We start from the raw sequence: 12,980 nt of genomic DNA, 5'->3' as shown, positions 1-12,980 counted from the left end.
TTTTCAAACCTTCTTTCGTATATATATATATATATATATATATATATATGCTTTATTTAAAAGCAGCAGAAATATCACAAAAACTGTTACTCAGAGTTTCGTGTTCCTGTTCGTCGGACAGTTTTGTTAGAAAACAGTCTGACAAATGGGAACATGAAACTCTGAGTAACAGTTTTTGTGATATTTCTGCTGCTTTTAAATAAAGCATACTGCTCTACCTCTGGTATTTGAGTACTATTTTTTCCACCTTGTTTCACTTTTACGTGCTTACTCCAGAATATATACTCTTTTCTCTTTTACTTGTTTCAGTCATTTGACTGCGGCCATGCTGGAGCACCGCCTTTAGTCGAGCAACTCGACCCTGGGACTTATTCTTTTTGTAAGCCCAGTACTTATTCTATCGGTCTCTTTTTGCCAAACCGCTAAGTGACGGGGACATAAACACACCAGCATCGGTTGTCAAGCAATGTTGGGGGGACAAACACAGAGACACATAGACACACACATACATATATATATATACATATATATGACAGGCTTCTTTCAGTTTCCGTCTACCAAATCCACTCACAAGGCATTGGTCGACCCGGGGCTATAGCAGAAGACACTTGCCCAAGATGCCACGCAGTGGGACTGAACCCGGAACCATGTGGTTGGTAAGCAAGCTACTTACCACACAGCCATATATATATATATATATATATATATACTCTTTACTCTTTTATTTGTTTCAGTCATTTGACTGTGGCCATGCTGGAGCACCGCCTTTAGTCGAGCAAAACCGATGTTGGGGGGACAAACACAGACACACAAACATATGCACACGCATACATACATATATATATGTATGTATGACGGGCTTCTTTCAATTTCTGTGTACCAAAACCACTCACAAGGCTTTGGTCAGCCTGAGGCTATAGTAGAAGACTCTTACCCAAGGTGCTACGTTGTGGGACTGAACCCGGAACTATGTGGTCGAGAAGCAAGCTACTTACCACATACATATATAATGTGCATGTACATATGTATACACACACATAGGAATGTATATATGTATTTGTGTATAAAGACTTTTACTTGTTTCAATAATTTTGACTGTAGCCATGCTGGAGCACCACCTTTTAGTCGAGCAAATTGACCTCTGGACTTATTCTTTGTAAGCCTAGTACTTATTCTATTGGTGTCTTTTGCTGAACTGGTAAGTTACGGGGACGTAAACACACCAAGAGTGGTTGTCAAGCGATGGTGGGAAGACAAATACAGACACAAACACACACACAAATATATATATATATATATATATATATATATATACATATATATATACACACATTACATACATATATACATTTAAAAAATTTTTTTATGAGCCCTTTTCAAGCTTAGAGTCATGGGCCCGGTTTCCCGGTTTCTGCGGCGTATGTGTTCCCCCCCCCCAGCTGGACAGGACACCAATCCATCGCAGCGTTTCCCAAGAAACAGGAAGAAAGGGTGAGAGAAAGTTGGGGTGAAAGAGTACAACAGGGGTCGCCACCAACCCCTGCCAGAACCTTGTGGAGCTTTTAGGTGTTTGAACTCAATAAACACTCATAGCACCCGGTCCGGGAATCGAAACCGCTATCCTATGACCGCGAGTATGCTGCCCTAACCACTGGGCCATTGCACCTCCACATACATACATACATTCTTGCTGCTGAGGCATTACAGTACTAGTAATCTGGTGTAGAACTGAAAATACATATGCTTCTGAACAAAGAATTAGGCGAGTATAGAGTGGGGGTAAGAAAAAGAGGAAGGAATAATCTTATGAACTTCATTAACTTACAGCTGTAACCTAATGAAGTTCATACAATACTCATTTATTCCTTTGTCATTTCTTTTTTCTTACATATGTGTATATATATATATATATATATATATATATATATATATATGAGGGTCTGTCAAAAAGTAATGCCATTTTGTTTAGGACAGGTATAATTACCAACACAGGAACATGTATCATACATCAAAATGAAGCTGGTCCTCTGTCGATCACACCCCTATTTCTCAACATAGTCACTGTTTCTCTCAATAGCAATGTTCCACCTTCGAATGAGAGCATGTATCCCTGCCTCGTAAAATTCTGTTGACTGTTCTTTGAGCCACTACTTCACTACAGTTTTTGCTTCCTCGTCACTGGAATAATGTTTGCCTCTCAAACCTTATTTCATGTGGCCGAAGAGATAATAGTCTGAAGGCGCTAAATCTGGTGACAAGGAAGTGAAAACTGTAGTGAAGAAGACAACATACAAAAATTTCCCCAAAGCAAAATAATAACAATAAATGGTGAAATCTGAGTTTAATCCATCAAAGGGTGCAATTAATATACTTGTATTATTTTCATCTGGTTATTTGACAGGCAGAACATGGTTAGTAGAGTGGTGGTGGGCAAGGATTTTGGTGTACAGTTGATTTAATCTGGACTGTTACTTCTGTGTAGGTCTCTAGTTACAGGCAGATGCTACTCTTCTAACAAAGCAGAAGCAAGATTTTCCAAGTTCAGATCTGTCTGATCCATGGTCTCTCAAAACTCCTAGATGCCTCCACACACGCATGCATGCACACATGTACACACACACACACACATACACACACACACACACACACACACACACACACAGTAATTCCTCACCATATTGTGCAGTTCACCTATCGTGGTTTATTATTTAAGCTTACGTCGATTCCTCCATGGTGTTATTTTGCATTTATAATAAAATAAACAGATACAAATTATAAAAATAATTTTTAAAATATACAGTATAGTACTGTGTGTACAGCTTCTTGCTTATCGCAATGGGTTTTGGACCGTAATATCTGTGATAGTCGAGAGATCACTGTATATACATATGTGGAGGCGCAATGGCCCAGTGGTTAGGGCAGCGAATTCGCGGTCGTAGGATCGCGGTTTTGATTCCCAGGCCGGGCGTTGTGAGTGTTTATTGAGCAAAAGCACCTAAAAGCTCCACGAGGCTCCGGCAGGGTGTGGTGATCCCTGCTGTACTCTTTCACCACTCTTTCTCCCACTCTTTCTTCTGTTGGCCTACTCGCTTAGCCAACGGGGTGGCGTCATTCGAAGGCTAAAACAATGCGAACGCATTGTGACCAGCGATGTGTAACAACATCTGATGGTCTGGTCGGTCACATGATCACGTGATATATATATATATATTAGAGGAAAAAGGTCAACAAAATCAAGGCAGGATGAGTATCTCAGGTCATTTAGAGTACTTAATTAAAGTAAGGTGAATTAGAAGTAATTAATATCTTCCAGCTTTTCTGGGATATCCCAGGTGATGGGTTAGCATCTCCATACACTAGGTATTCCATCATCAAAGACAAGGTGTGTATGTAGGAAAGTTCCAGAACGAGAATTCAGTGTATAAAAGAATAAAACAGTAGATAGATGAATAAAGATAGAAGTATAAAGTTCACAGTTCATCTTATTCCGAAGGGTCTAGAGGTTGGTCCATACTTCCGTGAAGTTATAGCTCCTTACGAATAATCCCATGTAAATCCAAATTGAAGGAACAGATTAAGTGGTTATATCATTATCATCATCATCATCATTTAATGTCTTATTTCCATGTTGGTATGGCTTGGACGGTTTGACTGAAGACTGGTGAGCCAGATGGCTGCACCAGGCTCCAATCTGATCTGGCAGAGCTTCGATAGCTGGATGCCCTTCCTAACGCCAACAACTCTGAGAGTGTAGTGGGTGCTTTTACTTGCCACTTGCATGAGGGCCAGTCAGGTGGTACTGGCAACTGCCACACTCAAGTGGTGTTTTTATGTGCCACCTGCACAGGAGGCCAGTCCAGCGGCACTGGCAACAACCTCACTCGAATGTTGTCTTTCATGTGCCACTTGCACAAGTACCAGTAAGATGACGTTGGTAACAATCACGCTCAAATGATGCTTTTTATGTGCCACCAGCACTGGAGCCAGTCAGTGGCCCTGGCAACAATCACACTTGGATGGTGCTTTTAACATTCCACTGGCATGGATGCCAGTTAGAGCATGCTGTCATTGGCCATGTCAGTAAATTTGATTTTGATTGTGATTTTACTTGCCACAACAGGTCTTCGCAAACAACACATAAGTAGGCTGGTTACACCGCTGGCATAGGCCACAGGTTATAGATTCACACAAACACACACAATATACACACATACATGTGTGTGTGTGTACACCCTTCTGTTGCCTCCTTTGTGCAACAGGGGTTTACTAGTGAATGTATATTTTACAATAAGAATTTAGCTCCAAGCAACTAATAAATTGTAATATTAGAATTTTCATGTGATTATGTCATTGTGTGTGTATGTATGTTTAGATGTGTATGTGTATTTGTGTGTGTTAATTTGCAGATGCATTTGGTGTGTGTTCATGTGTATATCTGGATCTTAGTGTCTGTGTATATTATATATATATATATATATATATATATATATATATATATATATATATTAGAGTATTATAGTTAGCATGAAGCATCGTGTGATATATATGTTTTCAATTTTCTTTTTATCGAACCAAAAGAATGCAAGTTATAAGAAATAATACAATTTGGAGAAATGGTTTTGTGTATTTACAACACTATTTCCATGATTGAAAATTTCCTGAAGAAGAGCTCATAACCTGAAATATTGACATACAAATTTTGAAATACTTCAACTTGTATTATCTCTTGTTTTAGCTTTATACAAACAAACCATGAATAACATTTACACACACACACACACACACACACACACACATACAGATAAGTTGATTTAGAGACCTGTTACTCTGGAATACATTTTGTTTTCAATCATAGTTTATATAGGACTATGTTTTTTTTCTTTTACTGTGACATCTGCCTTTTAAGATTGAGAGGTACAGATTGAAGGAGGTGTGACTGCTATTTTTAGTAGGACTCTAGAGGTTCACTCATTGCCTCATTTTGTATCAGTAGATAAAAAGCAAGTTTATTTTTGGTTAATTATAGTTCTGGCGACTCACTTATTTATTCATATCATTAACAAAGGTTGTGATGGGGTTACTGATAATATTTGAGTAGATTTTGTGCTGATATCTAACCTAAGTTTACATTACTTTTCATCTATCAATATAAAGTACATGCAATATACTGAGGTTGATTTCGTCACTTAGAGCTCACTGCTCCAGCCACATACATTCAAGGCCTTGAACAGAAAGTAGAAATTGCATTATTTGCAGCAGTTTCTACTGAATCACCTGCTGCACATCCATGTTCCTGACTCATGTGCATCATTGTCTTTTGAGGATAAAAAGCTGTGCTTATATGGACTACAGCAGTTTTCGATTTGTTGTGGGGTTTGTTTTGTTTGATTCTGTTGTTATTCTAGGGTTTTATCTGTTGTGTAATGTGAGTTGTGCTCTTTTGTTGGATGGTATGTGTGTTTTGTATGTATTGTATGATGTGTTTTACTGTCAGATAGTGACACTAAGTATACTAAGCATATGTGTATATATATATATATATATATATATATACTTTTTACTCTTTTACTTTGACTGTGGCCATGCTGGAGCACCGCCTTTAGTTGAGCAAATCGACCCCAGGACTTATTCTTTGTAAGCCTAGTACTTATTCTATCTGTCACCTTGATTGAACTGCTAAGTTACAGGGACGTAAACACACCAGCATCGGTTGTCAAGCGATGTTGGTGGGACAAACACAGACACATATTTATATATATACATATACATATATACGATGGGCTTCTTTCAATTCCCGTCTACCAAATCCACTCACAAGGCTTTGGTTGGCCTGAGGCTATAATAGAAGACACTTGACCAACCATGTGGTTGGTAAGCAAGCTACTTACTACACAGCCACTCCTTATATATATATATATATATATATATATATTTTTTTTTTGCTGCTTTTTAATAAAGCATACTCTACCTCTGGTATTGAGTACTATTTTATCCACCATGTTTTGCACTTATATGCTTACTCTGGTATGTGTGTTTGTGTATATATATATATATATATATATATATATACACACATATATCCAAGACAATTCAAATAAATGATGAGAATTATACATTTACCCAGTTGTTCGTTATGGCTGTGTTGTTATCAATTTGCTTAGCAATATGATTTCAGGTTTGGGCCCTACTGTGTGTCACTCTGGCCCAACCAAAGGCTTTTGAGGGGATGTAGTAGAGGATCTCTAAAGTAGTAGCCTGAAGTGCATGTCTGTCATGTGTGTGTGTGTGTGTGTGTGTGTGTGTGTGTGTGTGTGTGTGTGTGAGACTGACTCCTTGTTTTGAGGTCAAGCACTTTCTGTAAACTATCTTCATTCTTACACGCACTGATGTTTGCAATCTTTCACGAAAAACATGTCAACATGTCTGGCTTTTGTGTTGTTTCATGTTCAAAGGACGAGAGGAAACAATATTATTTTGCTTAGAAACAGGGGAAGGTTGGCTACAGAAAAAAACAACTCTTGTGAAAAATCTCTCCCAGCTGCTTTTATCTAATCCATGCAAGCATGAAAATGTAGACATTAAAATGAGGTGATGTTAAATGTGTGTGTATATATATATCTCTATATATAAAACTGAAATGCGTTTCGACCGCTTGGATCGCTTTCAAGGCCACTACAGCCCATCAGATTGACTCCAAAATTTACAGGGACATGTAAAATGAGGTGACGATGCCAGTGGGCTACCTTAGAAATCCCTATCTTAAAAGGTGTCGTTGCTAGGGCCAAAAACCCACTTTGACAAGTCCACTCCTATTCTTTAATGTATCTGTCTTCCTCAACTCACTCTCGCTATTTCCTCTCTTCCCAGCACTTTTTCACTCACTCTATTTCCTACCTTCCCATCACTTCGGCATTCTTTTATGTATCTGTCTGCATTCATAGAGAGAATTACCATCGCCACCACCAACACACAATCATGACAACAAATATTATGAATCTCGCCATCGCATTCTATTGTCTGCCGTCAACGCGCTGATCGAGCAAATACAAACAGAACACACCAACGAGCGTTCGTGTTCTGGTGATAACGTAGGTTTTTCGTATCTATTACATTTTAACATTTATTTAGAACCCTGCAAATTTTTCGTGCTAAATTTTCATTTTTTAATACTTTATTATTTTTTCTTAAATTGATGCTTTTATTAAAATTAATTCTAATTGTCTGGGTCAACAGTTCGTTTCCTCGGAGGATATGGAAATTCCTATTACCTGTCAGACAAATAACTCCAGCAGCTCACAACTATTTCAACAAAGACAAGGTTACCTGCTTACCAGTCGAATTCAGCGTCAACGCTCACGTATGACAGAGACTCCAACACACACACACACACACACACACACACACATATATACATATATATATATATATATATATATATATATATATAATGTGTGCATTATGTGGTTGGTTGAGCTGAAAATATGCAGACCTATGTTAAAAGTGCTGGCAAGTTTGCATGACAACTATTTTTTTTCCTCAAATGAAAGGCGTAACCTCTAGGACAAAATTCCTCATCTTATAAAATGTGGCCCCAGTAGAGCCGAATGAAATCGGGTTATATTAACCAAAATGTGATAAGGGGTCTAAATGGGGCTGGAAGGGGATTAAAATTTCAAGGAGCAGGTGTTTAGGAATTCTCTGTTACATCAAGCTAAAAAATTTGCGCCAGCCTTTTAATCGTAAATGTGTTTCCGTTGTTACGTCCTGATATTTATGATTGATCTTTCTAAATATTTTATTTCTCAACTTACTCAAGATCTTTTGTTGTTTATTAATGGGAGAGAGATAGATAAAGATAGAGAGTAAGAGAAAGCGAGGGAGAGTCCGAGAGAAAGGAAGAGTAAGAGAGTGGGTTAAGTGAGAGAGAAAGGAGAGAGAAACAAAGAGGGAGAATCATCATCACCATCGTTTAACGTCCGTTTTCCGTGCTAGCACGGGTTGGACAGTTTGACAGGGGTCTGGGAAGCCAGGAGGCTGCACCAGGCTCCAGTCTGATCTGGCAGTGTTTCTACAGGTGGATGCCCTTCCTAACGCCAACCACTCTGTGAGCGTAGTGGGTGCTTTTTTTCGTGCCGCCGGCACAGGTGCCAGGGGGGCTGGCAGTGGCCACGATCGGTTGGTGCTTTTTACATGCCACCGGCACAGAAGCCAATCAAGGCGGCGCTGCAATCGGCCACGTTCGGATGGTGCTTCTTACGTGCTGAAAGGAAGCAACAGAAAGTAACAACCACACTCTTACCCGCATGTAGAGCGGGTCACCTTCAGCTAGTATATATATATATATATATATATATATACACGCACACATATACACACGCACACACATACACATATACTGTAGCAAAGGTTGTTTGCCAACATAACATGGCAGTCCTGATTTAGGATGAATGTTGCTGTAATTTAGCCCCTGGAGACATTGTCTCCAGCTGGCTATATGTCATGATCTGTTTCCTTATATTTTCGAACAACCCAGAAATCCCGATACACAAATATACTTTTGAGCTGAGTAGGAGTGCTAGATTCCCTTGTTTGAAAATATAAGGACACAGATTGTGTCATATAGCCAGCTGGAGACAATGTCTGCTGGGGCTAAATTACAGCAACATTCATCCTAAACCAGGGCTGTCATGTTATGTTGGCAAACAACCTTTACTACAAAGAACAGTTGCTGAATATCTCTCGTGAGATTTAAAAATAGTAATTTTCTAATATTTATATATATTGTGTAAACAAAGTTAGTGGTTACAATAACCGACTAAGGGATAAAATGTCTGTATATACTATTGGTATCCGTTACCTGTATTGTCCACGGTGTGAAGGTACACCTTACACCTAAAGTGCATGTAACAACAGGATAAATAAGAGTTTATCATGAACCAATGCAAATAATTAGAAAATTATTATTTGCATATATATATATATATATATATATATATATATATATATATATATATATATATATATGTATGTATGTAGGTATGTATATATATATATATAATTTATAAGTGAGGGCAAAAGGAAAAGATTCTAATGCCAAAATATGCTGAAAATAGACATAACGTCAATAACCATGGAATTTATGACTACAAGCACACATCTCGAAGAAAGCCAACAGAAATTTCTAAAAAATTCCCGTTATTACCATATTGGACCCTATTTCAGAGCTGGTTCATAAGAACCATCCCCTTCATCCCTCTGTCTTTGACTTGCTTTCTCTAGAACTCTCCTTCCTTTTTTTCTGTCTCTGATTCTTTTTGTTTGACTCTGTTTCTGATATAATCTTTGAGTCTCTCTCTCTCCTTCTCTTTCTCCCCTCTCTCTCTCTTTCACTCACACACACACACACACACACACATACACACACAGTACTGTTACTTCCCATCCCTTCTCTTGTATTTTAACTTGAGACAAAGTAGTCCAAGCTGATGTCGATCTCACCCTTCTGATGTTTCAAAATGCAATAATTAATATATCACAGAAAGCCTGACACAATTTTAATGATTTTTATCAAATTAAGTTTGCTTTGTACAAACATATTTCTAAGTTTGTTAGTGTTTGTATGAAAGAGTCTTTGAGTGCCAAGACCACAACATAATGTCACAGCACTGATTCATGTTCAACCAGACATAGCATAACTGTTCCAGTTGTTATCACAAATTCATCAACTATGATGGAGCTGGTGTCCTGGAATTTATGATTGTTTATGGACTATTAATTATAATTAGGTTATATAAATATAATTAAGTACATTTAAAATGTTTTGATGTGAAATGCTTTTCGAGCTGGAAACCAAACTGTTAAAGGAATTCTCTCGCAGTATAATATTTAACCGCTGATATTTTGTACTGAACAAATTTTGACTTAAAGCTGTCAACTCAACACAGTGTGTGTGTATACACACACACACACATATTTACTTCAACTATGAGTTTATCTCACCCTGGAAGGGTGCTTTAGCTCGCTCTCTTGTTTTCCGTTAATTTATTTGTGTGGCTATTCGAGTCGTTTTTTGACTCTTATTTCTAGCAGTTGCCAGTACTCATTTGTAGCCTTGTTTATTAACTTGCCTTTAGGTTGTAATTACTAACAGGCCACTTGTATTATAATATATTTAATATATTAATATATTGTAATATTTTACTGTACTTATATATGTGTGTGTGAAGGTACCTGGCTCAGTGGTTAGAGCGTCGGGCTCACAATCATGAGCTAGTTAGTTTGATTTCTGGACCAGGCTGTGTGTTGTGTTCTTGAGCAAGACACTTTATTTCGCATTGCTCCAGTTCACTCAGCTTTAGAAATGAGTCCCATGATAATTTGGGCTTCAATCATGTGGTCCATCATTTGTTTGACCACAAGGTGAGTTCCATTGCATAGTGTGAGTGCATTTAAGATTGCATAGGAGGATGACAGAGCGACCGACTTTTAAGTAAAGTTCATGGGCGGGGGGAATCCTGGAGGATCTTGGGAGTTGAGAAATTGTGAAAAAACAACCCTGCCATGAAGCCAATCCATTTTTACGTATTCTGTTGTAATATTTGGGTAAATGGTAGAGCATAAGTCATCAGGGCTGGAAACAGTGTGGCCAATGGTGGTAATGTCAATGCATCTGTTGTTATTGAACATAATTTGTCCATTGCCAATTTTAAGGAGCATTTCCGAAAACTGGGTTGTAAGCTGACCAGTCTGTGTGAGTGATCTCCTGTTAATGGTGAGTTGTTTCGATTAGACATGTGACCAAAGGAGGGATTTTTAAGGCAGGCATTAAGTTCATCAGCAGGTGTTTCAAAAATCTCCTGCAAGAAGTAGAGTTGTACCTCCAAGGATGTTGTCCCATCTAAGGTCTCTCATTGTGGTATCAAGTGCTTGTAGGGAACTTTTATGGGACATAGTTGTCGCTTCATCCAAGGAATGCATTATGTGGCACATTGGGTTTTCTTGGTGTGCTACATTGAAAGGCAATTTGAAGGTAGAGTGTGCTATTTGTCTGCCATCGAAAAGAGCCGAGGCTGTTCCTGAGGAGGCAACAGCAATAGCAAGGTCACTATTATGCCACAACTTCATGAGAAGAAGATTCAGGAGGAATGTTTTCCCAGTTCTAACAGGTGCATCTAAAAAGATGATTGATTCTGCCAGTGTGTGTGTGTGTGTAGATGTTTCTGAGGACAAAATTGTATATGTCAGCTTGATTGGAATTCAGAAGGGGCTCATTGTCAGCAATTAACTGTTTGAATCTGTGGATGTTGTAAGATGTTTTTTGAAAATGCGGCAATTGGGACAGGTTTCTTTATTTCTGCTTGGAGTGTTGAGAGAATAAGCATCCAATCATTGACCTCCAATTGCCATAACCAAGTCTTCCAAGAGAAGAAACCCTCTGTTGTAAATGGCAGTGGTAGTAGAAGTGTCAATGCTACCTGTGATTTGGCAACAAGTCTACAGCCAAATGTCATGGCACATTGAGTCTTTGTATTTATTCCAAAGCGAATGTGCAGCTGTCAGGAAACCAGTATTATTGCAAAAAGGTGTCGGAGCTTGTGCAGAGAATGACACAGAGAGGCCTCTTTGAGTGCATTGTCATATTGATCATCTGTATCTAAAAGTCCCCATTTGGAGCAGGCATCTTTGAAAGTGCCACATAAGTGGCTGTCCACTATGTGAAGGTGTCCAAGGAGGTTGGTCCCTTAATGACATGAAGTAAGAGATGCAGATGGAAGTATTCGGAGTTCAAGGGGTGAACTGTGTAGACATGTCCAATTGTGTTACCTTTGTACACAGCTTGATCCAACTGCATAGGTCAGCCTTGTTTTTATCATTGCCACTGGGAAGGTAATTGGTTCCATATATAATAATGTGGCACTTCAGTGTGCAAAATAAACTTTGCATAGGTGAAGGAAGGCCATGAGAGTGGTCTTTGGTGGGGTAGCTTCTTCTCAAATCAGGGTGACTTCTCTGAAGTAAATTCACTGCCTATTTTCCAAATGGATGCGGAGATAAATTATAGGAAGGTATTGTTCGTGAATTGGAAATCCTAAGGTTCTCCATATGGCTTCATTGGTGGATATGTAGCATCCAGTTTTGAAAAGAGTCACTGCATCATTTGTAAAATCTGTTGATTGTGTAGATTTTATTTGAAAAACAGCTCTGTCCAATCCTTTGGTAATGTACTTGCATACGTATTGCATGGATTTGACAGAACTACAGAATTCTATGTTGATGTGTGCATGAAATGTTTTGCAGAGCATCTTTTTGTGGGATACAACCCACCGATTGTCAGTCAGAAATGTGTAGTAATGGATACAAATGCAAGACAATCAATTTCTGAATGTTAATTTGCAAAGAGTTACTTCCCTTGTCCACAATAGTCACCATACAACAGGAATGGCGGTTTTTCTGGCCCTTTCTGACCCTAGAATCCCCATTACTGCATATTACTCCATAAATGAAAAGTCTAAAGAGTGTAGAGCCATCTGTGGAACATAAGTAATGTCTGTGCCAAGTGTGAACGAAATTGGATGAAATATGTATTGATTTTGAGTGGGATCAAATAAATGGCCAGTCACACAGACACATACACACACATCTTCCGTCTTATATATTATAGATAATATATTCCCTACCGGTGGCTAAGTGGTTAGGGTATTAAGCTCAAGATTGTAAGGTTGTGAGTTTGATACCTAATTGCATGTTGTGTCCTTTAGCAAGATACTTTATTTCCTGTTGCTCCAGTTCACTCAGCTGGGAAAAATAAGTAGTACTTTATATTTTAAAGGGCTAACCCTGTCACATTCTGTGTTATGCTGAATTTCCCTGAGAACTACATGTGTCTGTGGAGTGTTCAGCCACCTGCATGCTAATTTCACAAGCATACTGTTCTGTTGATTGGTTCAACTGGAACCCTCGTCGTCATAACCGACCGAGTA

General features: G+C 38.6%; 1 protein-coding gene across 2 annotated transcripts in view; it reads left to right on the top strand.

Annotated features, from left to right (window-relative positions):
- Nucleotides 1-12,980, top strand: part of LOC115215866 (transmembrane protein 68) — a 69,355-nt gene that overhangs the window by 32,815 nt on the left and 23,560 nt on the right. The window lies entirely within an intron of this gene.

This window comes from Octopus sinensis, linkage group LG9, assembly GCF_006345805.1.
Source record: "Octopus sinensis linkage group LG9, ASM634580v1, whole genome shotgun sequence".
Taxonomy (NCBI): Eukaryota; Metazoa; Mollusca; class Cephalopoda; order Octopoda; family Octopodidae; genus Octopus; species Octopus sinensis.
The sequence above is the reverse complement of the archived record's forward strand: the minus strand, read 5'-3'. Positions and strand labels throughout refer to the sequence as shown.